This window comes from Amblyomma mixtum, chromosome 2 (genome assembly GCF_055824585.1).
Source record: "Amblyomma mixtum isolate Tamu chromosome 2, ASM5582458v1, whole genome shotgun sequence".
Taxonomy (NCBI): domain Eukaryota; kingdom Metazoa; phylum Arthropoda; class Arachnida; order Ixodida; family Ixodidae; genus Amblyomma; species Amblyomma mixtum.
In genome coordinates, this window is record NC_143013.1 from 309,355,538 (window position 1) to 309,381,224 (window position 25,687).

Sequence of the window (25,687 nt, forward strand, 5' to 3'; positions counted from 1 at the left end):
ACAGATACCCCTCTGCTGCCAGGTGCCGATTCTCGCCGGCTTCAACGCCGGGCAAACAAATAGCAGTTGGTGGATATCGGCTTCAGTTTTATGAGATTCGCAGACTGGACACCCGAAGTGAAGATATCGTTCTGTATATTGAGGTCGCCTTCGAGTTACAGCAGGAGTGAGTGCAACTCCGACACGGATCCTCCGAAGCGCAGCCTCCGCTTCACGGGTAAAACCGCGGGGGATACTTAAAGCATTCGGATGGATAAGAGCCCGTATGCGGAGTCGGAGATGCTCCTTTTTTGTTATAGGAGATTTAGGAGCAGAGGAAATGACGAGGTTGTTGTAGCTTCGGGTGTCGCATAATCTGCACAGCTTTGGGTGCTGAGGAGGGCACGTGGGATCCACTCATACAAATCAGCTGCAGCATGCGTGCTGCGAGATGATTGATGCTTTGGTAAATTTCTGCACTGTGACTGACGCGTCGGTGTAGGCGTGTTACTTGAAAGGCGTCGAAAAGCGGACGTCTTATTAAAAACAGGCTGGCAAGGGCAGTAGACTTCGGTTGTTGTTTCGCAGGTCTGGATGTTTGCATCTGCGTAGATCATAATGGAGCCATTGGCAGGTGGGTGTCTTGTTCCGCAATCTGGTCGCGAAGGGACATCGCTGCATTAGTCGATGTGCAAGGTGATCTTTGCGGTGTTACTGGGGGCACCAGTGTTAGAGGAGATTAAATAGAAATACACAGTAAATTCTGTAACGCGTAGTTTTCACACTCACGACTAAATTATCCAAGGGAGGCCACAGCTAGACGAGTTCAAGAACTCACCGCCAAGGTCCGCCAAGATCATGGCGTGCTAAGGCTCGTACAGCGGCAGTCGCTTGTATGCCCTTGCGATGGTCATAGATTCGGTTATAGTAGAAGGTAGCAAGCTGTGTAGTCGGGTTGCTCAAAATAGACTAGGCATTAAAACTGCAGGCGAACAAGATTACATGTGCTCTTTTATCCGGCAATGTATACCAGCAGGTGTTAACATTGTTCTTATTGCAGAGGACGAGAAAGCATGCTTGTTCCGCATGAATGAAAGGTTTCGAGTGAACCTGTGATGACGGGATGGGTATTTATGGCCATATACGTGCACGAAATGTTCATGTCCATGTGACGCCTGGACACTGCAGAAGGTCAGTCTTTGGTACAGAGTGTGCAATGGTTATAAAAAAGTCACCTAGAGGCTGGCTCAAAGCAAGTACACTGCGGGGTATCCCCACATAAATACCCATGTGGCAATTAAATTGTGTTCTCTAATTTCTCGCCTGTGGTGATAGTTTATTCACGATCGCTGCACCAGTTCTGGTGCAGATGAGGTTTGTCTCAACTATAAGACATTGGCCTTTTCTTCTTGATAACCAACTGAATTAAGTGCCCCCACTGTCCAGCTTGAAAGCATCTTCTTGCAATGGCTGTAGCATACTGGCGTGAGCACAACTAGAAATCAGCCTGGTCCAGCAATAGCGGACTCCTGTGCAACAGGTGGATGACACACTGGTCTCCAAATGTTTACGTTTCGTGATGCCGATAAGATTTTCTCTAGCAAGGTTAATGTTGCACCACCCTGCCGAAGCAGTACATGCAGTATACCTAACAAACATAGCTGTTTGTATTTGATAGGGGCAACGTAAACGAAAGAAAAAAAAAATGAACAGGAGCATGCAATTGGCTTTTCCACTCCAGTTACAACAACATTCTCGGGAGTGATTCTTATTTTGAATGCACACTCTCGGAAAAAGAACCTTCTATTTGCGACCTGGGTAATGTTCTCTTTAGGTTAAGAAATGAACGTTTAAAATTTCAGCTCGGTTAGTTGCACAGTATTGCGCTTAGAGAGTTACGACAACTTATGAATGTAGAAGTGGAGCAGTGGACAAGGATCGGAAACAACGCGAAACAAAACGCGTTAAATCTTTTTTTTTCGCATTATCGACGACATGGTGATAGGTGGATGAAGACAGACAAGCTGGAGCAGCGCTGGAATTGTCTACTAGGCGAACGTGCTCGCATGGGCACTCGGTGGCGGCTGCTGTGACACGCGTGTTGTCCAGGTTATGCCAGGTAAGTTTCCTGATAACACGTAGGATAAAAGTCTGTTTGGCTTAATACTGTGCGCCGCAGGGCGTCATATTTGCGCGCACGTGATGCAGAAGAAAGAGGCTGGTTTTTGCACACATCCGATATTTGCACACATGGAATATTGGTTTGGTTTGGTTTCTGAGGTTTAACGCCCCAAAGCGACTCAGACTATGAGAGACGCCGTAGTGAAAGGCTCCGGAAATTTCGACCACCTGGGGTTCTTTAACGTGCACTGACATCGCACAGTACACGGGCCTCTAGAATTTCTGCTCCAAAGAAATTTAACCGCCGCGGCCGGGATCGAACCCGCGTATTTCGGGTCAGCAACCGAGCACCATAACCACTGAGCCACCGCCGCGGCATACATGGAATATTGGCTATACAGGCAAGTTATGTAGTGTCGCTGTATGCTCTAGCACAGAGTCCGATAACAGTGTTTGCATGGCAAATTAAAGAACTAGTTGTGCTGGTAACTCGAGTAGGCTCAGTAATACAGTTGTGAAGATTTAATGACTGCACAAACAAACTATAGTTATGATTCGTGCCATTGCTTAAATCAATACTAAAATCGCCGACAACTACACTATGGCCGCGATTTCCTTGAGATATTTAGTCCTTCAAGGACTACAGTGGTCAAGGCCGTAGCCTAATGGCGCATGCAACCCACTAGATACTTGCAATGTTTTCTGTCATTACACTGTTCCTGCTCAAGAAATCGAGCTATGCACCAGCGGGAGGCCACTATAGCGTGGGCAGCCTAATAAGCATGGTGAATGAGGACCAAAGAATGCAATTCGCAGGGTTTTCACACCATTCTACCAGGCTCAGACAACTTGCTTAAGAACATTCAACAGAACACTCCCTGTTGCTTGCAGTTCACAGGTGACGTCTACAGGTGGACGTTAGCATTGATTACAGAAGATGCTTCAGCCGGAGGACCAAAACATGTCTCCACACAGGATCACTACTGTCGTCGTCGCTCCGACACCTTGGGAAGTAATTATGCGCTCCCGTATTGTCCCCATCACCTTTTAAAATCCCGAGCACTAATGCTGAACCAGCATTTTAGACATTGAGTGCTATCAACCCAAGAATGCTAACACAGTCAAGTAAAAAAGGCTTCCAAGCCTACTTCTACAACTAACTGTGCATAGTGTGTGCACCAATAATGAAAAAAAAAAAAGAATTGGCGTTCTTTACTTTTATCGCCAGTTCTGCAATATTCGAGATTTTTTTTTTCGCCGGTAATCACCTCTTCTAACGTTTGCACATAATACAACTAGCCAGTAAACAAAGATTTACCATAAAAATGTAAACGCCGGAAAACAACCGGCGATTTTTCTCAGAAGTAAACACCGGAAAGTTCACAGCCTACCCTCAGGTACACACTTATAATCTCGCACATTTCTATGCAGAAGAAATTGAAAAACCGCCGTTTGCTGTGCAACATGTGAGGGCAGGCTAAACAGCTTTGGGTAATCGAAATCATTAACCAGGAGCCACCCTCGACGACGTCTACATAGGCATCCTGCAGTGCCTAGGCGGCAATGCAATTGTTCTACTGTGCACTTACAAACTGCTGCGGTTAGCTGCCTAGGGTCGCGATGAATTCGAGACGCCATTGTGAGCTATTAGAATGGCGCGTGAGATAACATTCCTGCCTAGGAGCTGACGACGTAGCCCACTCAGCTTACGCACGCTACGTGTGGCTTCGACAGAACGCACAATCTCATGTCAAGAACAAAAAAGAGCAGGTAGGTGGTGTGGAAAAAAACTGCGCGTCAAACACTGCCAACTCCAGCACAGGGCTATAGGTATAGCCAAAGTGCGGCTTCGGACGTTAAACCGCACAGGCCGAACTAGACAAGCAGGTGGATGAAGATAAACAAGTTGGAGTAGAGTTGGAATTGTCTACTAGGCGAACGTGCTCGCATGGGCACTCGGTGGCGGCGGCTGTGACACGCGTGTTGTCCAGGTTACGCCAGGTAAGTTTCCTGATAACTCGTGCTTCTTATATCGTGGCGATCAGTCAGACCGTCTTAGCACGCTCAGACGTCTTGGCTCTTGGCGATCGATTTTGTAGTGGCATAGGAAAAGTAATTCCACTTGCTTGAAGATCAAGAAATGATAAGCCGATATGCCGGCGGTGATAAAGAACACTGGAAGAGGAGGCACAATACGGCTTCCCAGCTATAAACTGAAAGTCATCCTGTCGGACAATTTGCACCGTTATTCTGAGAGATAACGCAGAGTGCTATCTTCGACGGCTTTGGTCGGCTGAGTACGCGGGTCTCTCCAAAAGGGAGGGTGATGACAGGTGGCTGAGTGACAAGAGCGATGACGGCTGAGTCCTTGAACACTGCAAACAGCAAAATAAGTGAGGACGACGGGACAGTGACAACGCGGAAAAGACGGTCCGAGTCCGTGTGCTGCAAAACCGGATAGGAGCGTCTGAATCGGTGGTATGTGGGGTTCTCCTGCAGGGACACATGCTCTTTGAGGAACTCCGTAGTGGAGTATTCCGGAATCATTTCGACCATCTTGGCTTGCCCCGCGTGTGAAGACATTGCACAGTGAACAGGAGTTTTTGTATTTCTCCTCCATTGCAATGCGACCGCCGCGGTGGAACCCACGATCTTTGCGCTCAGCAACCGAACGCTAAAGCAACTGAGCAACCACACTGCATGCTGCAGTGAAAGGTAAAAAAAAAACGCTGAGGCCAACCATTTAACCGCTGATAAGATAGCATTATCTTTTGCATGAAGAAAAATATGCTCAGAATTCACTGTCTTTTAAAGTTTCTACTCATGTCTCAGATAAACCTTATCCTGAGCTGAGCACAAGCCTCACTGGGTCACTTCATGCCTGCATTGAATCCGCACTTCGGAACACTAAAAAAAAATTATCTTCGTCCTTTGGGCGTCTGGCAAAGAAGCGTTCTTGGCTGAGCGCTATTAAGGCCATATAGCACCCCACATTGCCCCCTGACCCTGTGTCATTCTTTCCGATATTGTTTTTCACCTTCGCACGGTGTCGCAAATGCGTGACATTCCGATGTCCAGAATCGCAGCTGTGCTAACGAATTTATGGACATAGATTGTCAGTGAGGGCGCAGAGTTCGGAAATTACAGAATTATAATTTCCCTTTATTTTTTTTTTTTTATAATTCAGCCGCTAAAGGGTCAGCGTAGGTCGGGAGCGTGAGGCTCGCCTGATGTTCAAAGCCCATGGTAATGTTGCAAAAGCACAGGGGCTGCTAGGTCTAAGTAATGCTTTCAAATGTGCCGCTAAACATCAATGATAAAACTAGCAGACCAATAAGTAAAGCGTGCGTGTTACATTTAACTGTTTAGAAGCATCATAGGCACTTGTTGCAGTTAAATTATCACACCCAGTTAAAAAAAAAACCTGTTGCGAATAAAAATACCTTACAATTTTAGTTTTAGCGGCCTCTGTCGATTGGCAAAGCACTGACATGTTTTGGCACCCGGCCGAAGAGTGTGCGGCGGCCCGCGCGCTTTGAAAGGGCGCTTCTCCGCCGTGTCCCGGCAGCACTCTCAAGAGTAACTTTGTCAAGAAGGCGTTGGTTCGGGCTGCAGTTTCTTGATAGCCTTGTCGCTAAGGGCTGGCAAGTTCTTCACGTGTGCGTCCTTTTCTTCGTACTTTTATCGGTGGGAGGAGCACGTTCATAGCTGCTCTGAATAGACAGAGGCATAGAGTAACATCTGCGCTTCAAACTTGCGAAACGCATGCAAACGAGTATGTTCCAAAGCGTTCTCTAGAGAGCCGGCAAAATGCTTTAGGAAGGATATGGCGGACACTGGGAGCGGTCGGCGACACAAAAAGGGTCACTGCTAACTAAGCAACCATGTCCTCTAGTCTGTATCGGTTCCTGTCAAGTGCCCCCAAGACTGCCCTCGAAGCAGATAAGACTCGACAAGCTCGACGGCGCTTTCAGCATTGGACGAAGGTGGCACAGTCGCATCACGTCTCTCCACGTTCGCATTCACCCATCCCTTGAAAAAAACAACACAGCGAAGGGGGACCGGTTTTTCTTGCGTCGGCGTCATGTAAACGTGTCATTCTAATCTAAACATCTCAGATGAGCGCTCAATCATCTTCGATTTGTTAAAAAAATGAAAAAAGAACGTTCCACAACGTGGGAATTTAAGCCTTAAATATTTTTGACGAAAAATATTTATTCGTAACCCGAGCGCCATTTGATCATTTCGGAAAGGCTTAAAAGAAGGCACCATTCAATAATTGATAAAAAATTCGTAATATTCAGAAACCACTAAACAAATTTTTTAGTGACATTTGCACAGATTCTGGCTTTTTACATGTGATTCGGATAATGTATTTCTGTAGGTCGTAAATATTTTTAGAATTTAAAGAAAATGTAATGATTGATTTGATTTATGCGGTTTAACGTCCCAAAGCAACTCCGGCTATGAGAGACGCCGTAGTAAAGGATTCAGGAAATTTCGACCTCCTGGTGTTCTTTAACGTGCACTGACATCGCTTAGTACATGGGCCTGTAGAATTTCGCCTCCATCGAAATTCGACCGCCTCTGCCGCGATCGAACTCGCGTCTTTCGGGTTAGCAGACGATCACTAGAACCACTTAGCCACTGCGGCGGGGGAAAAAAGTGACAGATTTTTGTCATTCTTTTTTTGAATAGCAACTTGCTGTCGGCCATTACAAAAAAGCCGTTCTTCTTCCCTAGGTGTCTACCACCTAGAAAACTGTTACAGCGGACGATACAGAATATGTTACGTAAAAAATATATGGAAGTTGCAGAAACGAACTATAAACTACAAAGTAGTTGCAGAAGTTTCAATTATAAACACCGTTTATTTCACCCTGAGGTGGTCCAAGTAAGAGTACAATCGGTAACGAGTTTAGAATTGCTTTTCCTATTGGCCATTGTCTTTCACTGCAGAAATTTTATTAGAAATTATTTGTGGTTTAAGTGAGAAAATTTTTTTAAGTTGAGCTCGCATGCCGCAAGTTGCGTCGTCTCAGCGCTTCTTCTCCGCAGAGCACGGCACCCGGCGTGACACGATATTCGGCGGGTGGCCTTACCTAACAGCAGTCTGTCCCTAATGAAGTTATATAAGATAGCTAAGGTATGAAGAGTTGGATAAAACAGCGGACAATAGAAGGACAAACACCATCTAATGTTGTTTCCCCTTTTGAAGTTCCAACGGACCCGCTTTGGAGACAGGGAATCAAGAGTAGAAAAAACCAAGTAATTCAACACATGTCTCGCGAGTACCACGAGGAAGGGAGGATCAGCCGGCATGGAAACCGTAACACAAGAGATTTATTTATGTCCGAATAAGATCGAGGAGAGCGCGTGACTCGGAGCCAATGCGAGGACTTCGTCCTCGACGAGGACTTCTTTCCGTCGTGGCGGAGCGCAGTCCTCGCCTCTGCTCCAGGCAACGCAAAACACGCTGTTGGCGAGCGCGGCCCAGTTCAGTTTTAGTCCCATTGATGAACCAGGCCTCTCTGTAGAAGTATGACCTTCGGCGGCTTCTGCCTATGTGGGTAAGTCGGGATGTCTACTTGGTTGGTTTTTCTAAACTACCTGACCGGTGCGTGTGATTTCCCTCCAGCGGCAAGCAATGTTTTGATGCCTCTCTACAGTGTAAACCTCACTTAAGAACAACTGCACATTTCGTTTGGCCACAGTGTGAATGATAGCGTGCTCTGCAGTGAAGAGACGCTAAGAGACGATGCATCTTGCGCCGTTAAAGCTCAACGTCAAAATTCCTTTTCGCTTTTACCGAAAGTTATTTTGATTAAAATTTCAGAAATTAAAAGCAGTGAACTGTTCTACTAAACCAGTTATCACTTGCATTTTTAGCCAGACCATCTCAGCGTGAAATAAAGTGTTTAATGGTTCAAAGCGCACTTTTTTGCAACTTCATTTTTTATTTTAACTTCGACGTATTCAGTTTCATCAGGTAACATTCTTTATTGCTACTAGACACCAAGGGAAGCAAAGCGGCTATTCTGTAATTTCTGCGAGCAAGTTGATATTAAAAAAAAATCAAAACAGGCGTCATTTTTATATTTTTTAACTTAAAAAAATATTAACGCTCTACACAATACATCATCCGATTCACATAGAAAGCCAGAATGTGTGCAAATGGTATTAAGCAAATTTTGTAGTGTTCTTTAAATACTTTTTTTTCTATCAATTATTGAGCGGTGCCTTGCTCAAATTGTTCACACTGCTATCACCTCAAGAATAAAGTTTTCGTCAAAAATGTATTGTCTTGGATTCGAACGCTGTGATAAGTTTTCATGATTTTTTTTAAACCAATCACGGATGATCAACCGCAACGCTTGAGTCGGTTGGCGTGGAATGATACAAACGGCTCACTTCCCTACGAAGTCAACCAACGGCTTATCGCAGTGGCCTCTGGGCCAGCTGTCCGCTATACGCGTCGGTCGCTGCAGTGATCTGATGTAACCGCGGCCGTTTACAGCGAGGCGCTAGCGGAACTGAACACGGGCACAGGCCGAAAAATGTGACACATAGCGTTCTGTGCTATTCCTCTCTCCGTGCGCAGTTGCTCTAGTTGCATAACTCTAAAAGATTACCAGCTTTTTAAGCTAGTCACTCTTATTGCTTATGACTTTTTCTAAGCCCAATGTACTAAATTTGCTTCACACCAGCTGTGCTTTGTACGCTTGGCGTGGTACGCAGCTCGGCTGCTCAGTTCCTGCATCTCTCAACCTCCGGCACTGCTGTTGCGGCTGTGTGCTGCGTCGAGAGGGGAAGCGCGACCAAACAGAGCGACCGAACGGGTCGGATGAAGGCAGAAGAAGCGATAGGGAAAGGCGGGTGATAACTGCAGGCGTCCGCTTGAACGTATGCGCTGGGGGGCGAAAGAAAACACCCCTCGCAAGAGGCTCTCGCAGTGCGGGTTTACGGACCCTCCAGTGCGAGTGAGTGGCACGGCGCCAGCGCTTGATTGCGACGCTTGGATACACTGTCCCTACTCGCGACGGAAGGCCGTGCTTCGAAGGACTGCCACGAAACGGAGGTGCCTCTCCGCGCGAAGACTGTGCCCGCGTTGGGGAGACGTCGCCGCGCCGCCTCGGCGCTCAAGGTTGGTCCGCTTGGCGGGGCTTTGAGTATTACACAATCGGCGCGGATGTCGCGCTGCAGTCAGTTATGGCAGAAATGTGGCTGTTGTCTAGGCGAGTGCATGATTGCTTCGTACGGAAAGCAAAACAGAGCAAGTACACAATGTCACGCAACGGCACAGGTGCTAAAAGAGGTAAATGACAAGCTCCACATGCTCTGTACGAGAGGCAACGTTTGCGGCGAGGTACTTGAACATGGACGCAAACAAGTCTGGTAGGCGCTATTGACTTTACTTCGAAAACCATGCACCACTGTGGAATTTCAGTTTGCGATGTATTTTTCGCACTGTTTCAGCGCTGTACACGAGTCTGACAAGGACCGTACTGGAATAGGCGTTATGACCAACTAGTTGGCTTATGATTGTTCAGGGACGAAAATAGCGCGGTCATATCTTCTTGCTATTTTCATTCTGTTGGAGTTTCGAAAGAGCTAGGCCGTCGAGACGCCTTATTCCGGTTTCTACGCACGTACAGGTCTCTCCCAAACGAAAGGGAAGAGCGAGTTTTCAAGGAGAATGTTTTCTTTTTTTTGCTTATTTCTCGACTAAAGTCGAAAAATGACTTTTGAATATCTCGCGCTAGAAGGAAAACAAGTTAGAAAACAGGAAAGGGTGTGCTCTTCGTGCATATTTATGGAATAGCGATTCTGAATGCTCAGAGTGTATCGTGGACGGCGTAACCATGTATGCGTCACATGAAAACGCCACCGGAAGCCCGCGCGCCGCATGGCATCTCTTTTTTTTGTTTATGTGTATCGCGACCATCCGACACCGTAGGCTCTCGTTTGCGAGAGAGTCCCTCTGACGCTCTCGCTCCCACGGGAAGTCTGCTGTACGAAGCCCACCAGTAGACACGGTGTGCTCCACTCGCGATCGACCCGTTCTTTACCTTCCGACGACAGAAAGGTATGTCGAAACAAAAACTTTGTTACTTTTCGTGCTGTAGGGATCTGTACTTTGATAGTGCACCGAAAGGTCGCGTTCTCTTGACAATGTGCCTGACAGTATCGATTTTGCACGGGGTTAATGTACGAGCAGCCCAGCTGGGGCGAGGGGTTTCAGGATGGCTGTTTGCTATGCGTTAATCGAAATACTTGCCACGAATGCGGGTTCAGGAACTCAAGCAAGGTTCATTTTAAATGCCGCTGGCAGCAACTCTACTAAAAATGACTCAAAGACAAAGCTGGACGTAAACAAAAACGAATAACGACTGGATATTTTGATGCAGAAGCAGCGATATGCACGAAGAGCCAATATGTGCACTCTCGAACGCAAAACACAGGAAATAAAACCCTGTACTACCAAACAAAAACGCGTTCTGCTGGAAATTTCTAACAAAGTTATTTAGCTATCGAGGAAAGAGACCGAAGACGAGGAAAGTTTTTTGTCGCGGTTGTTCTTGATTTGAAGCGCTTAAAAAATTTGAATCGCTTTATCACCCTTGAGGCGGAAAAGAGCCGTATTTATATCAAAGCACGGGAAGTGCCATAATGTATTTAATGCGGTTTACAGAATCAATTACTGCAATGCCCACCAGGCGCTATAAGGTGCTAGTCCTCGACGGTTCGCAGACTTCCGCAGCGTATTTACAATATCGTCCACTCAAGCCGCGCACCAGGGCTGGGCAAGATACTTCTAAATAGTATCTCGGATACGATACTCGACACTTTGAAAATTGTATCCCCGATACCGATACAAGATACAGAACCGAAATCGATTTTCAATACAGATACTCGATACTGTATCGTCAATACTTCGATACATCACTAAAATATCAAATATAATACAGGTTATATTACGACTAATGAAGTTTACATAACTGATATCACTGTCTAACAATGCCGGTAATATAATTGGCGAACTTAGGAAATGTACGCGTGGTTTCTGCAACCTTTAGTGTATTTCTATAGAGCACTTTTCCTGAAAGGACTTTTAAACGAACCCGACCGCATGGATATGTTGAAGCTCCGCTGTTTGCGCAGTTGGCCTTGTTAGAACTTTAATTTGGACTAAAGCCATATATACGTTGAAGCGATCGCTTCCGTAAGCCGCCTAGCGAAAAATAATTTGACGCAAAGTTCCTCATATGAACCAGTCTGTGAGCACTTGGCTATATGAATAAACCTGAAACGTTTTCTGTTTGAGCAACACTTGTTGTTGGGCTAGTTGGTAATACATACTTCTGAAGGAACCAGCGCACAAAACACAACGGACAAGAAAAAGGTGGTACACGACGGACAGGAGCGCTGAACTTACAACTTTATTTCGGAAGTAAAGATGCAACGTATATATACAGCCATGTCAGGGAGGCGTGTCACACAGGGAAATCAAGAACAAGTGAAATCTACAAGGTCATGATGAGACAAGCGGCACAAGCAAACCAAAAACCTTAACTAATATAACATGTGAAGGTGACCAGTTTCAATGGAGGCAAGAAAAACAACAGGGGAAAAAAAAAACCAAGGGAAAAAAATGCCAGACCTCGTGAAGATGAAAATTGATACTGATAAAAAAAACCGATAAAACAAAAAGGCAAAAGCCAATAAAAGCGATAAAAGCAATAAAGTTAACAGGGCAATGGAAATGAAAAAGATAAGATGCCAACAAGTAACACGGCAAAAAATACTAACAGCTAAAATTAAGAAAACATCGCGGAAAAAATTAACAGCTAAAAGGTAAAACCCACAGAAACATAAGGTTAAGTCTTGTGAAAACAAATAGCGGAATAAAGTTGGCGGGAAAAAGACGGTTGCATAAGGTGGGAAGTTAAAATGCTAGTGCCTCGAATTTTGTGCCAGATAGGCGAGTTCTTTCTCAGATAGCGACACTGAAGGCTGACTAATGCACTTTTTCTTTTAACGACGCTATCGTGATTGCCTCAACTATTTCATGGGGCCTCGTGTTTCTGATTGTGGCTATTACCCGAGTTTTTTCGAAGTGTGGCAAACATCCTGTTTCTACATCTTTGCAATCCCGACAATGAATACCAATGTGACGGCACTTTTGAACATTTGCGTTGTAATCATGTTCTTTTAGTCTTTCATTTAAACAACGCCCTGTCTGTCCAATATACTGCTTCCCACAGGACAGGGGGATGGAATAGACAACTGAATTGGTACACTGTACAAAATTCTTCTGGTGCCTGATATTGCATGTACTCTCTTTTTTACGAGTTTCATTGACCTTTCTGCAAAGCTGGGAAAGTCGCTTTGGGGCACTAAAGACGACTTCAACTCCAACACGTTTCCCAATTTTCTTAATGTTGTGCGAAATGCGATGCAAGTAGGGCATAACAGAGACTTTCTTTCTATTGGTGTTGTCAGTCGGGGCAGTCGAATCGGGTCGTTTTGATTTTTTAAGCATTGCTTCAGCGACTGAGGCTAAAAGCTTAGTGGGGTAGCCAGCATTTTCTAATCTAATTGTTTGCGCTAAAAAACTACTCTCAATTTGGTGTTCACACGATTTTACCAGCGCATTTCTAAAGATTCCTTGAACTACATTCCTTTTAACCAACTTAGAGTGGGCTGAGTCAAAAGGAAGTACCGGCTTCTGGCCCCTTGGCTCATAAGACCAGCATAGGTGATCACACTTGAAATGAAGGCCCAATTCTAAAAATCTCAAGGACCCATTATTTGGAAGTTCATGTGTAAGGGTTAAAGGAGAAAAGCATTCCAAGAAAATGGCCAATGTTTTCGAGACATCAACTTGGAAGGTATCCTGATTGCAATCGAGAAAAACGAGAAAGTCGTCTACAAAACGAAAAATCTTTGTTACTTTTGTACCCTCCAACCGACTGCTGACGTTTTTATCAAGTTTGGCTAAATACAGGTCGCTCAATAAAGGGGCAATGACGGAACCAATACAGATTCCTTTCTTCTGAAGAAAAATCTTGTCATCCCATTCTGCAAATGTTGATTTCAGATAGGCTGCTAGAAGTTCCAGGAAACCGCTTACTGCAATACCACATTCATTTTGAAAGGAAACCGGACCAAACTTGTCAATACAGTCGTTAACGCATTCCAGCAGGTCGTCATGTGGGATAGAATAAAATAAATCCTTTACATCAACAGAAAACCCTAAAAGTGGTTTGTTGTGCTGGGTCTTTAAAAATTCAACCACTTCTCCTGCGTGCTTAACAACGAAAGGATCATCAAGAGTCAATTTTTTTAGATGAAGCTGTAGAAAGCTGCCAACACATTTTTGCCAGGTGCCCGTTTCAGAAACAATGACTCTTAAGGGACAGCCAGGCTTGTGCGTCTTGGCCGTAAAGAACATATTTAAGGAAAGATTTTTGCTGCCGTTAATAGCATTTGTAAGCTTTAGCAAATTTAAGCTTTTGCATAGTTTCTTCACTTCTTTCTTTGCTTTAGAAATTGAGGTTGCGCGATGTCGATCGAAAGAGGCTTGGATTGCTTCAGAGGCTTTAAAATGGTAGAGCTGTCTAGGTAGAACACAGAAACCGCCCTCCTTGTCAGCAGCCAGTAACACTAGGCGCTTTTCTTTCAAAACAGCTATAGTTCTTTGCAGAGGAAGCGTAGTGCCTTTACCTTCACACCTTGCCAGCATGTCAACGCCTTCAGAAATGCACCGCTGGGCGTCCGCTCCTGGCGCAAGCCGAGAAACACTCCTGACGGCGGCAAGCAAATCGGGGGCGGATAACCTTGGTTCGATGGCGAACTTCGGCCCTTTGCTCAGTAAGCGGCGAACATCCTCTGGTAGAGAAACACCTTCAGCAAGATGCACCGGATTCCTTGAGGCTGATTTCTTCTTAGGTACTTGTGCTCGAATATGGGGCAAAACCTGCTGCCACAAGAATTCTGTAGTTCTGTTGATGATGCAAGAGAAGTGACGCCAACGGTCACCTGGGTCTTGTGAAGACGAAGACGGGATAAGAAGAAGACGCAGAAAGTCCTTGTGAATACGTGCTTGGTGCTGCCACTCAGACCTGAGCAACTTACAAAGCCGAATACCATGGTTGGGAGCAGGGGCGATGCCACCAAATAGACGTAGGATTTCAGGTGGCAGGAACTTGTGTCGAATGCGCATCGATCGACATCGCGCAACCTCAATTTCTAAAGCAAAGAAAGAAGTGAAGAAACTATGCAAAAGCTTAAATTTGCTAAAGCTTACAAATGCTATTAACGGCAGCAAAAATCTTTCCTTAAATATGTTCTTTACGGCCAAGACGCACAAGCCTGGCTGTCCCTTAAGAGTCATTGTTTCTGAAACGGGCACCTGGCAAAAATGTGTTGGCAGCTTTCTACAGCTTCATCTAAAAAAATTGACTCTTGATGATCCTTTCGTTGTTAAGCACGCAGGAGAAGTGGTTGAATTTTTAAAGACCCAGCACAACAAACCACTTTTAGGGTTTTCTGTTGATGTAAAGGATTTATTTTATTCTATCCCACATGACGACCTGCTGGAATGCGTTAACGACTGTATTGACAAGTTTGGTCCGGTTTCCTTTCAAAATGAATGTGGTATTGCAGTAAGCGGTTTCCTGGAACTTCTAGCAGCCTATCTGAAATCAACATTTGCAGAATGGGATGACAAGATTTTTCTTCAGAAGAAAGGAATCTGTATTGGTTCCGTCATTGCCCCTTTATTGAGCGACCTGTATTTAGCCAAACTTGATAAAAACGTCAGCAGTCGGTTGGAGGGTACAAAAGTAACAAAGATTTTTCGTTTTGTAGACGACTTTCTCGTTTTTCTCGATTGCAATCAGGATACCTTCCAAGTTGATGTCTCGAAAACATTGGCCATTTTCTTGGAATGCTTTTCTCCTTTAACCCTTACACATGAACTTCCAAATAATGGGTCCTTGAGATTTTTAGAATTGGGCCTTCATTTCAAGTGTGATCACCTATGCTGGTCTTATGAGCCAAGGGGCCAGAAGCCGGTACTTCCTTTTGACTCAGCCCACTCTAAGTTGGTTAAAAGGAATGTAGTTCAAGGAATCTTTAGAAATGCGCTGGTAAAATCGTGTGAACACCAAATTGAGAGTAGTTTTTTAGCGCAAACAATTAGATTAGAAAATGCTGGCTACCCCACTAAGCTTTTAGCCTCAGTCGCTGAAGCAATGCTTAAAAAATCAAAACGACCCGATTCGACTGCCCCGACTGACAACACCAATAGAAAGAAAGTCTCTGTTATGCCCTACTTGCATCGCATTTCGCACAACATTAAGAAAATTGGGAAACGTGTTGGAGTTGAAGTCGTCTTTAGTGCCCCAAAGCGACTTTCCCAGCTTTGCAGAAAGGTCAATGAAACTCGTAAAAAAGAGAGTACATGCAATATCAGGCACCAGAAGAATTTTGTACAGTGTACCAATTCAGTTGTCTATTCCATCCCCCTGTCCTGTGGGAAGCAGTATATTGGACAGACAGGGCGTTGTTTAAATGAAAGACTAAAAGAACATGATTACAACGCAAATGTTCAAAAGTGCCGTCACATTGGTATTCATTGTCGGGATTGCAAAGATGTAGAAACAGGATGTTTGCCACACTTCGAAAAAACTCGGGTAATAGCCACAATCAGAAACACGAGGCCCCATGAAACAGTTGAGGCAATCACGATAGCGTCGTTAAAAGAAAAAGTGCATTAGTCAGCCTTCAGTGTCGCTATCTGAGAAAGAACTCGCCTATCTGGCACAAAATTCGAGGCACTAGCATTTTAACTTCCCACCTTATGCAACCGTCTTTTTCCTGCCAACTTTATTCCGCTATTTGTTTTCACAAGACTTAACCTTATGTTTCTGTGGGTTTTACCTTTTAGCTGTTAATTTTTTCCGCGATGTTTTCTTAATTTTAGCTGTTAGTATTTTTTGCCGTGTTACTTGTTGGCATCTTATCTTTTTCATTTCCATTGCCCTGTTAACTTTATTGCTTTTATCGCTTTTATTGGCTTTTGCCTTTTTGTTTCATCGGTTTTTTTTATCAGTATCAATTTTCATCTTCGCGAGGTCTGGCATTTTTTTCCCTTGGTTTTTTTTTTCCCCTGTTGTTTTTCTTGCCTCCATTGAAACTGGTCACCTTCACATGTTATATTAGTTAAGGTTTTTGGTTTGGTTGTGCCGCTTGTCTCATCATGACCTTGTAGATTTCACTTGTTCTTGATTTCCCTGTGTGACACGCCTCCCTGACATGGCTGTATATATACGTTGCATCTTTACTTCCGAAATAAAGTTGTAAGTTCAGCGCTCCTGTCCGTCGTGTACCACCTTTTTCTTGTCCGTTGTGTTTTGTGCGCTGGTTCCTTCAGAAGTTTTCTGTTGCTGCTTATCCGCGCGTAACGCGGCGAGGGCTACTGGCATATACCCCAAACTAGGAACACGTACGAGCAGTCGCACTGAAATGTGACGGCGCACAAACGCCGATCCAGAAGTGGTAGCTTGGGAGTTGGCTGAAAAGCAGCGAAGGTGCTGCCGCCCGTGTTTTACTACCGCCTGAGCGAGGGCTTTTACAGCTTTTTTTTTTTTTTTTTGTACCGAGTATCGTAAGATACACGATACACTAAAAATGTATCTTCGATACCGATACTGCGATACTCTAGTTTTCAGCACGCGATACCTAACACCGATGCACAAAATGTATCGAAAGATCTTCGATACTGCCCATGACTGGCGCGCACAGGCGCAACCCGCTCAACTGTGTTCTGCGTTTGTACAGGGTGTTTCACTTAAGACTTCACACAGCTTTTAAAAATAGGCTTTCTGAGTTAGAAGAGCGCTTTTTTCGGCATAGAACTCTTCTTAGGATCACGCGGCATGCACGGCCTCATCGCCGTTGTGAACATCAAAATAAAAAAAAGCCATGAAACAACACTGCATACACTTGACCACCCCACTTCACCACATCGATGACGCACGTTGTGAACTTGATCCGCTCTCTGTCTTGGCACAAATGTAGTCACGTGTTCGTCGGTGTAGTAAGTGTAAAAGTGCCTGTGAAATGGTAAGCTGTTATCATGTGTACGTATAGATTCGCAATACACAGTTGCCATATATAACAAAATTTGAAATGTCACGGTTCTGAATGCGCGTGCGTTTTCAGCTAGCGAACTTCTACCGGTCCCAACTCCACTCATCTCCATATTAGTCTCTCGCTCCTTGTACGCTGCTACGCGACATATTGCGCAATCATATAATGAGTTGAAACCTTGAGCCTTAGCTTCACACTACTAATGAGAGGTTAGGTTAGGTTAGGTTAGGTTAGGTTCTTTTTCGTAAGCGCGACACACAGTGTGCGAGTGTTGGTGCCTCATTGGAGGCCTTTAGGAAAACGGATAATGGCACCACTACCGCAAGCTACAAATGCGTATGCGCGAATTGTCCTTACGCAGCAAGTATGCCTGCAGCTGCCGCGTGGACTGTAAATTTTGCCTGATTTTGGGTGCAGATATTACCGTGCAAGCCGTACAGCATATATGGTAGAGTCAGAGCTGGCGGAAGCCAATTTCGTGTAAAACACGGTGGCGAGTTATGTTCTTCTTTGGCAGTGGTTAAGTGTTTCCTTAGCGGGAAGACAGGCGATTTCAGGATGGTATGCGTAACAAATCCTTTCACCCATTAATTAAACAATTTTTGTCAATTGCAGCGCATCATGGCGTAGCTGTCCGAGCTCTATTTTTAATTGCAGGAAGAAAGAAACCGGATATGTATAGCCTGCAACGAAAAAATATCTGAATGGCAAAATTTCAAAGAGCTAGTAGCGCAAAAACTCAGGCACATTTTCATTTATTGATCCCTTAAAGGCCCGAAGGCATTACATAAGGGGGGGCATATTGGTTTCCAACGGCGATGATGGGAACATGCATAACAATAAAAAGAACAAACATACAAACAAACATAAAAGGGGCTGCAGTCATATCAGGGTTTCCCAGCAGGTGATACATCATTTAATAAAGATATGTCAAGCAATACTCGCTACAAAGAGCGCAGAAGTGATCAAGATTTATGTGAGGTGAATTTTTATTTTCTCGCGGAATGTTTTGTGATCAGTGCATGCAGCGATGTCGTTAGGCAGTGAATTCCATAGTGCTATTGCGTTGGGGAAAAATGAGTTGTTGTAAGCTGACGTGTGGCCACTGATGCGTGCTATCGGGTTACCGTGACTAAGCCGGGAGGACGTTCGTAGTGGGGCGGTTAATAGAGCGTGCCGTGATCTTGTGTTATGATAAAATGTATGAAGTAAGCATAGGCGGGAAACGACGCGGCGTGATTCCAGTGTTGAGAGACGGAGGGACTGCTTGAGGGCGGTGACACTGGCTTCTCTTGAGTAACATGAAGTGATGAACCGAGCTGCACGATTTTGGATTGATTCCAATTCGATGGTGAGATACGATTGCCGTGGGTGCCAGATGGATGATGCATACTCTAAATTTGGCCGCACAAATGTTTCATACGCGAGTTGTTTTATGTTAGGGGGATATTCAATCAGAAAATACGACAACAAAAGTCTAGCATATAGTTTCCATGCGTTATCGGTATTCAAAGTGACAGAACTCTTCGTGTTAAACTTTCTGATCCGTTTAAAAAAACAAATAAATTGCTTGTGCGCAATGCTTAGAACTACTTCATTGTGCACGGCCAAGGTCGATCCAGGACCGTCTTGGGGAAGAATAATGTCCGCTAGGCTGCCGATGGTATGGAATCGTTCAGAATATGTCCAGTACTTTCAAGACGACTCGGAGAGCAGCGAATATCCTCGGCCAAGGCAAGAGCGAAAATTACAGACTGTCGATAGTCCGAGATAGGCGGAGCAGTCATCTCTGTCCGAACTAAAATCAGGAGGTAATAGGTTCAGGTAAAGGAGAAACCTCGCCCGCACCACTAATGTATCTCTGGTAAACTAAAATCAGACGAATGAACGTCATCTTACTGCACAAAGCTTTCTCTTGAATCTACAAAGTCAAGTGTCGATGCCTCGGAATCGTGAGAACACCACCGTTGCTGTGCAAGGTCACTGCGAGACGAAGTTCCACCTTGGAGCTCGCCGTGATTGCTCCGCGCTGACAGGTTTTTCGGAAGTTCAAAAATAGTTACTCATTCGGCTGACGGCAGCCGAATCTGAAACTGAAGTACAGTTCTTTCGCAACATACTCCACTGTGTTACTTGTCCTGAAGCGGCCTGGATCGCACAGAATGGGCCATTTCGTGCCATCGTTGATGTAGCGCGATTTGAATAGGGACAGCAAGGAGAAAGCTGAGGGAAAGACGTAGAGCGATGGACTGGAATGCCTGGAAATCTAGGCGCCCTCCATGACTGCACCTAATCTGTATGTGGGACCGTACACTGCAAGGCCGTGTCCGCCTGGCTGAGTGACATGGAAATGAGGGTGGGCGCGTTCTACGACTACGCTCTCATTCGTCGGGAAAAGAACGGGGCTGCGGCTTCAAAAATGTTGAAAGCACAGCAGACGCGTGGCGTCGGGGACAAACGTTCTGAAAAAAAAAAAAAAAAATAACGCGACACATGTGTATTTGCGACGGCAACGTATCTGACACAACGTAACGTGTGTCAACTTGTGTGTGTGTGCGTGTCATTTTGTATGTGTTGTGCTGCAATTCTTCGTCATGAACGACGAATTAACCCGCACCCTTACCTTAATACCTGGTTGCCACCCAGATATTAAACTCTTAGCCTTAAAACGACCGAGAAGGGCGCGTAAGCCGTGCGGTTACACGAATGTTAAACCGCTCAACACGGCTCACTACCTGACATGACGCTGTCAGTGGTTTGTACTTCTCGTCGGCCGCAAGGTCGAAACCTGCGACTCCGCGGTTGAATTACAGTCACAGAAATCTGTTTAAGCACTGAGCATTAATATCGTTGTTTTACTGTTCACCTGATGAATATATGCCTCGTCGAGGGCCGTGGGCCCGGTCGTGCAGCTGTTGCCCTTCGCACACACATGTTTTGAACGGTTGGCTTAGAGCAAGCTAGCCCCGTGGCACTGGGAACTTGGCGCACCGGCGCGAGCAGCTGGATTCACGACAGTGTACACACACACGACCCTCGGCCACGTGCTCTCCCATTCCGTCAACAAATATGTGGGATTCTTGAATCGCGCCCTATATTTCGCGCTTTTCATCGTTGCCGCTATGGAGGCCTGCGCAGTTCCCGGTGTCGAGTCTCGCTGTTATGGCTTGACCTGGCGTGGCATTTTATACGACTCCAAAGGCTAAGCACACAATGTATCGTTTGGAATGCAATGCAATATAATTTAATTCTGTGTTAGGTGCAGATATGCGATCCCCTGGAGTCGTCGACAGCTCGTGGGCGGGATACTTAGTTGTTGGGTGCAGTTGTAGGCACCGTAGGTCGGGGTGGTCAACTGCAACTGACAGTCACACATTCTCCCTAAACGCACAGGTAGGAGCGAAGAAAACAGGCAGAAAGATACCAGTAAGAAGAATGAACACAGTGCAGAACCGTAAACATTTTTGAGTGTGGTATAAGCAGCGACAAGAAAAGAGAATACGTAGGCTGAATGCGACCCAAACGCAAGTACTCCGGAACACCGGCGCCAAAGGCGCAGACACAAAATCAGGAGGAAGTGCAGGGAGTACAAGAACAAAGCAGACCAATAACCAATAACGGTTTAAGGGGAGCAGCTAACGTCATTTCCAGGGTGGAAGTAAAGGGTAACGACAAAAGTAAGTGCCGAATTAGGAAACCAAAACACCAAACTGAGTACGCATGCCCAACATTCTCGGACAAAAATTTTGAAATTTGAAAAATTGTAAGATAATCTTATGGATATATTGAAGGTATTTGATGGTCCATTCATTCATAATGGTCCAAATCATGGCTCCCTCTCCACCTTCCCCTTTTCCCTCTCGTCCTTCCCCTCCTTCTAGCGGACGCCGGACGACGTCGCGATTTCGGCCGCCTGTGGTTGCTGCAAGTAAAAACGAGGTAGCAACGCTATTCCTTTGCAAGGGCCCTTATAAAGCGATATGCTTCCATAAAAAAACCTTATGCTGCAGTTCTTTGAAGGACCCGCATGGGACTAGCCCACCGTGGTAGGAAGTGAATACTCATTAGGGTAGGAAGTGAATACTCATTAGCAACCGAGCACAACCAAACGGGTACAAAGAAAATCTATACATAGCTCTCTGGTGAGTAATAACGCCCTAAATGAAATCTACTAGGTTAAAAATACATTGAACAAGAAGTAAGATATTGTAATGTCTGAACTGTCTGCGAAGGCGCCGGTGCGTCTCATTGATGCCAAGTATGCCGTGGAGCGCTTAAGGGCGGATAGCAACCATGGCCTGGCAACGAGCACGCGTCGACGAGGGTTGCCGTAGCGCGTGATCGTACATGGAGCTCAAGTTCGCATCGTCTCGAGTGTCCAGATGAGGCAGAAGCTACACAAGGCTGCCCGAGAACGGCGACCTCGCCCAGGTGCGACGGCGTGGGCATGATGCAAGCAACGCTGGCTCCGCGCGGGGGTCAGTTTACCAAAACTCGCCGGTTGGAGAAACCTACACACCGCTGAGGAGCAAGCCTACAGGACGAACGGACACGCCGAGAACACGATCTTCCTAGTTCGCAGCGTGAGAAACACCGGTTGCCTGCGGAAGGCAGGTGGTGTGCGTGCTCACGTGCTGTGGCTTACGTGCAGGAATTCGAGGGCGGGCCTTTATGGTGCTGTGTGAAAAGAATGGCAATTTGTGCGCTTCGATTGGTGCGTGCCCAAGGACAACAAATTCCCTGCCGAGGGATCTAGGGACATTACAAGGCTTAAAACCCGGTATTTCCGCTTCGTAGGAGGAGAATTCTCTGAAATCTCTATCTGTAAAGATGTAAATAAATTCTAATTCGCCTACGAGAGCTCCTCGCCTCCGTGGTTCCTGGACGCCTCACTGGTCTTCGCTACCCTCGACTCGGGCCAACGTCCGGCGTCGCGACAATATGTTGTGCACTAGTACCTGAAGCACGTTCTTGTCGCCTGATCTTAGCTGTTTTCTAACTTGCTACGGGCTTCTGTTTTATTAAATTTATTGTTTTCTTACTGCCTTGACTGTTGTCTTGTTGGTATCGATTTTTTTTTAGATTTTTATATTTATTTTCTGCTGTTCGGCTCAGTTAGAAGGGAAGTGTCATACTCTCTGCAATGCGCCACTGTCCGCCTACACCTTGCTTTCGTGCTTGCCTCAGTACCGGTGTCCGTATGAACACGCCTCTGGAAAGAACCCACCAGTTAGTAGTAGTTGTCGGTGGTGACTGTCTGCTGTCCCGCTCTTTGTGCTGCGGAAACTCTGGGATGAGATTATGAATCTCGCGAGCAGTTCAGGAAGGAAACTATAACTTTGTTCCAGAAATTCGGTTGCACGGTTCTGAGGATCATCGCGTGCGAATTCCAGTCCTTCACTCCACCACAGATAAATGAACACGGACGGATAGAAAGACATCACAACGCGACGCTCTATTCATCCGTGTTAATTTTTTGTGCGCTATGATGAAGTGAATCATGTAGAACCGACTAGCCCAGCAGTTCGTTCTGAGCAAATTCATTTAGTCCTACAGCTGCGCGAGATATGAGGATCGTACTGCCGATTATATTCTCTTGACATGTGCTCTTGCAATCAGGTTGCAGATGAAGGTAGCTGTCAACATAACAGCAAACTCTGGCAGCAAGCATGCTATTAAGTTCAGGCCGTTCTTTCGTTTAGGGCGGAAAGATAAGTGTCACGTGGTACGGTTTCCTACTGAACAAGCTGTGTACCTAGCGCCGGTGTTTATACATAAAACTATTCCTCGATTAGGATGCCTGTTGACTTAGGTAAATCCTTCGCTCAGGAAGGCTGTTGAAAGAAGACCCGACTTTTCTGTCTTGTTAAGCGCGGAACCCTCACTGATCGGACACAGAGTAAAACGGGTCTTCCACATCAACTGAAACATGGTCGAATTCGGGAGGTCCTCTATCAGTTCTTGCAGGACGTAGCTGAAGCAACGGGTAAGAACAGGTCTCCATAGTGCACTTCAATCAGGCGTGGCCTCACGATCATTAACAGAATTGAATTCAACCGGCATGCGAAGAGAGAAAAGAATTTTCAGAGAGCAGAATAATTCGTGCGAACCACACGTGTGCCAAAAACGTTCAGACGAGGCGGCTCGTAGATACCTGCGATGTTTTTCTATAATATGGCAGGTTCATTGGCTACAGTTATCTCCGCTTTATGGGGCCATAAAGTCATTTCGTTGCCACTTGCAGTTCGTTAGCAGTTGCAATTTTGAGATAGGGGCTTATTAGCACTTCATTGCCAGATTTTATTGGCCCCGCTGCCGAAGGAAATCCTCAGTATGGTGGGGAAGGAGCCTTTGCGACAGATGCTTGCATACATTGCAACTGAGCAAGTCTTGGGATTAACGTGTAGCACTTCTATTCTAATCCAGCCTCGGATGAGGCTTTGAACTATCAGCACGGATGGCTGGCGCGGTTACCTTTTTTTTTTTTCAGTTCTCTGGTGAACTTGGCCCTGCGGCACTAAACTATGCCTGTGCTTGACAACACAGGTCTGCAGCCACGTCTCATGCAATGTACAGTGAGGTTCGTATATACGCAGGCCCACAAGGTGTTACAATGTTCCCTGATATGTATGCTAGTGCCAAAACGCCTGTATGGCCAACCTAAACAACGATGCAAGGCAACGGTATCCTGTAAGCAGCTGCACTTACGCAGAAAAGGAAGGGAAATGAGAGGCTCGTTATGACATGCGTACGAAGGAAGCCAACAGTCACCAAAACCAAGGAGCATAGGGGAGTGTTCTTTTTTTTCATTTGTGGCATTGATCAGTGGGAAATTAATAGTGCAATTATTTTATCCCTGAAAGATATATGATTACAAAATTGAAAAAAACTGCTTTCGGGGGTATTTATGTTGCGTGCAATCTAACCTTGAGTGTGTGCACAGTTTTTTATTTCTTTACTGACTTATTCTGATACCTAGAGCGCCCGTTGGGGGCAGCATTTTAGGGGGGATACAATACAAAAATACAGTTTCATGGAGATGGCGCACTATGTAGAAAAGAGAAAAGAACACAAGTAAAACTGAGATACAAAGAAAAACAATACAACCCATCCTCATCTGACAACAACGAGTATAAGAGAGAGTAAAAAAAAAAGGCAAGGTAAAATTAGGTTCTCATACAGCCAGCACACTGTATTAAAACTCAAAGGTAGTACAGACTTATCGGAAAACAGTCAGCTGCAAATGGGACCGTACTATGCCGCTGGTAGATAAAAGCTGTGTTTAGAATTTTCACAGTAAGGCAAAATGCATAGCAGCGACAGAAATACTATTTGAACATAAAATTCGCCAATGTATTACCAAATGAAAATGGCGGGGCTGACGAAGCCTCCTCCTTTGTCAATTTATTCCAATCATGGACTGTTTTGGGAAAGAATGACTTTTTAAGTATATTTTTAAATAAATAGGAATGACTTTTTAAATGTATTTTTAATTAAATGTCTAGGGTGTAATGAGCAAGTACTCCCTTATTACAAATGTTTAAGTATAAATATATAGATTAAGTTAAGTTTAAGCAGACACCGCGCCATGTGCAATGCGTGACAACAAAATGGAGTTCAGTTCGGTGACCGTCAATCCATCTGTGTCAGTCTGCACGAAACCAGGCCAGATTTGAAAGGAGTGGAGAACACGTCTACACCAGTACAGTAGTGATGTTCTTCAGGTTGTGTAGAATTGACAGTGGAATTACACTTCAGGTTACACAATTACAAGAAATGAATTGCGAAGAGAGTGGTATTTTCACTGCGTCTTTACACAAGTGTGCAGTCTCCTTCCGCATCCCTCATGATATTTGAGAACATTGTGACGTTCCGTGCGTGAGCTACCAGGGCCCATACCTTCGGCGGAATTTTCTCTGTGCTCAACCGTGAACAATCAACAAGGCCGACAACCTCGCGACGACCATGGGAAGTGGGATGCTTGGAATGCTCCTCCGAGCCTCAGCGGATTAGTGTAGCAGGAATGTCTAGGGCCATTGTCAGCAGTAACCCCAGCGAAATTCCTTGAGCGGAGGTGACCACTATAGCGGCGAAGGCCGGGGACGCGCCGGAGGTATTGTCCGAGCGACCACAGCAAAGGCGCCGGCGGGAGGGAAAGCCAGCCCAATTAGGCATGCCTGGCCGTACAAGGACAAGAGAAGAAAGCTGCCGGCGGGAGACAAACGACATTCCAACGAGGGATGTCGGGGATGCCGCAGGGCGCCGCCGTTGAAAGGAGGAAGAAAGGAACATTCCAGTCGGGAAGACAGGAGATCGGGCGTGGCCGGCGGAGCAGATATAGCTGGCGAGTGCGGACGAAAGGCACGCAGAGAGGACGAGATCGTTCACGAAAAAGGGTCCTTCAGCGCCGAAGCCGGACGGCGCGCAG

General features: G+C 45.6%; 1 protein-coding gene across 2 annotated transcripts in view; it reads left to right on the forward strand.

Moving 5' to 3' along the window:
- Positions 1 to 9,051: 9,051 nt before the first annotated feature.
- LOC149364917 (monocarboxylate transporter 12-like) overlaps positions 9,052 to 25,687 on the forward strand; it is a 39,372-nt gene continuing 22,736 nt past the window's right edge. Inside the window, exon 1 of one of the 2 annotated variants that reach the window (XM_089574896.1) lies at positions 9,052 to 9,244. The gene's annotated coding sequence lies outside the window, so the exon portion shown is untranslated. Of the gene's footprint in view, positions 9,245 to 10,019; positions 10,187 to 25,687 lie in introns of those variants that run through there. The other variant, XM_089574895.1, reaches the window with a different exon arrangement.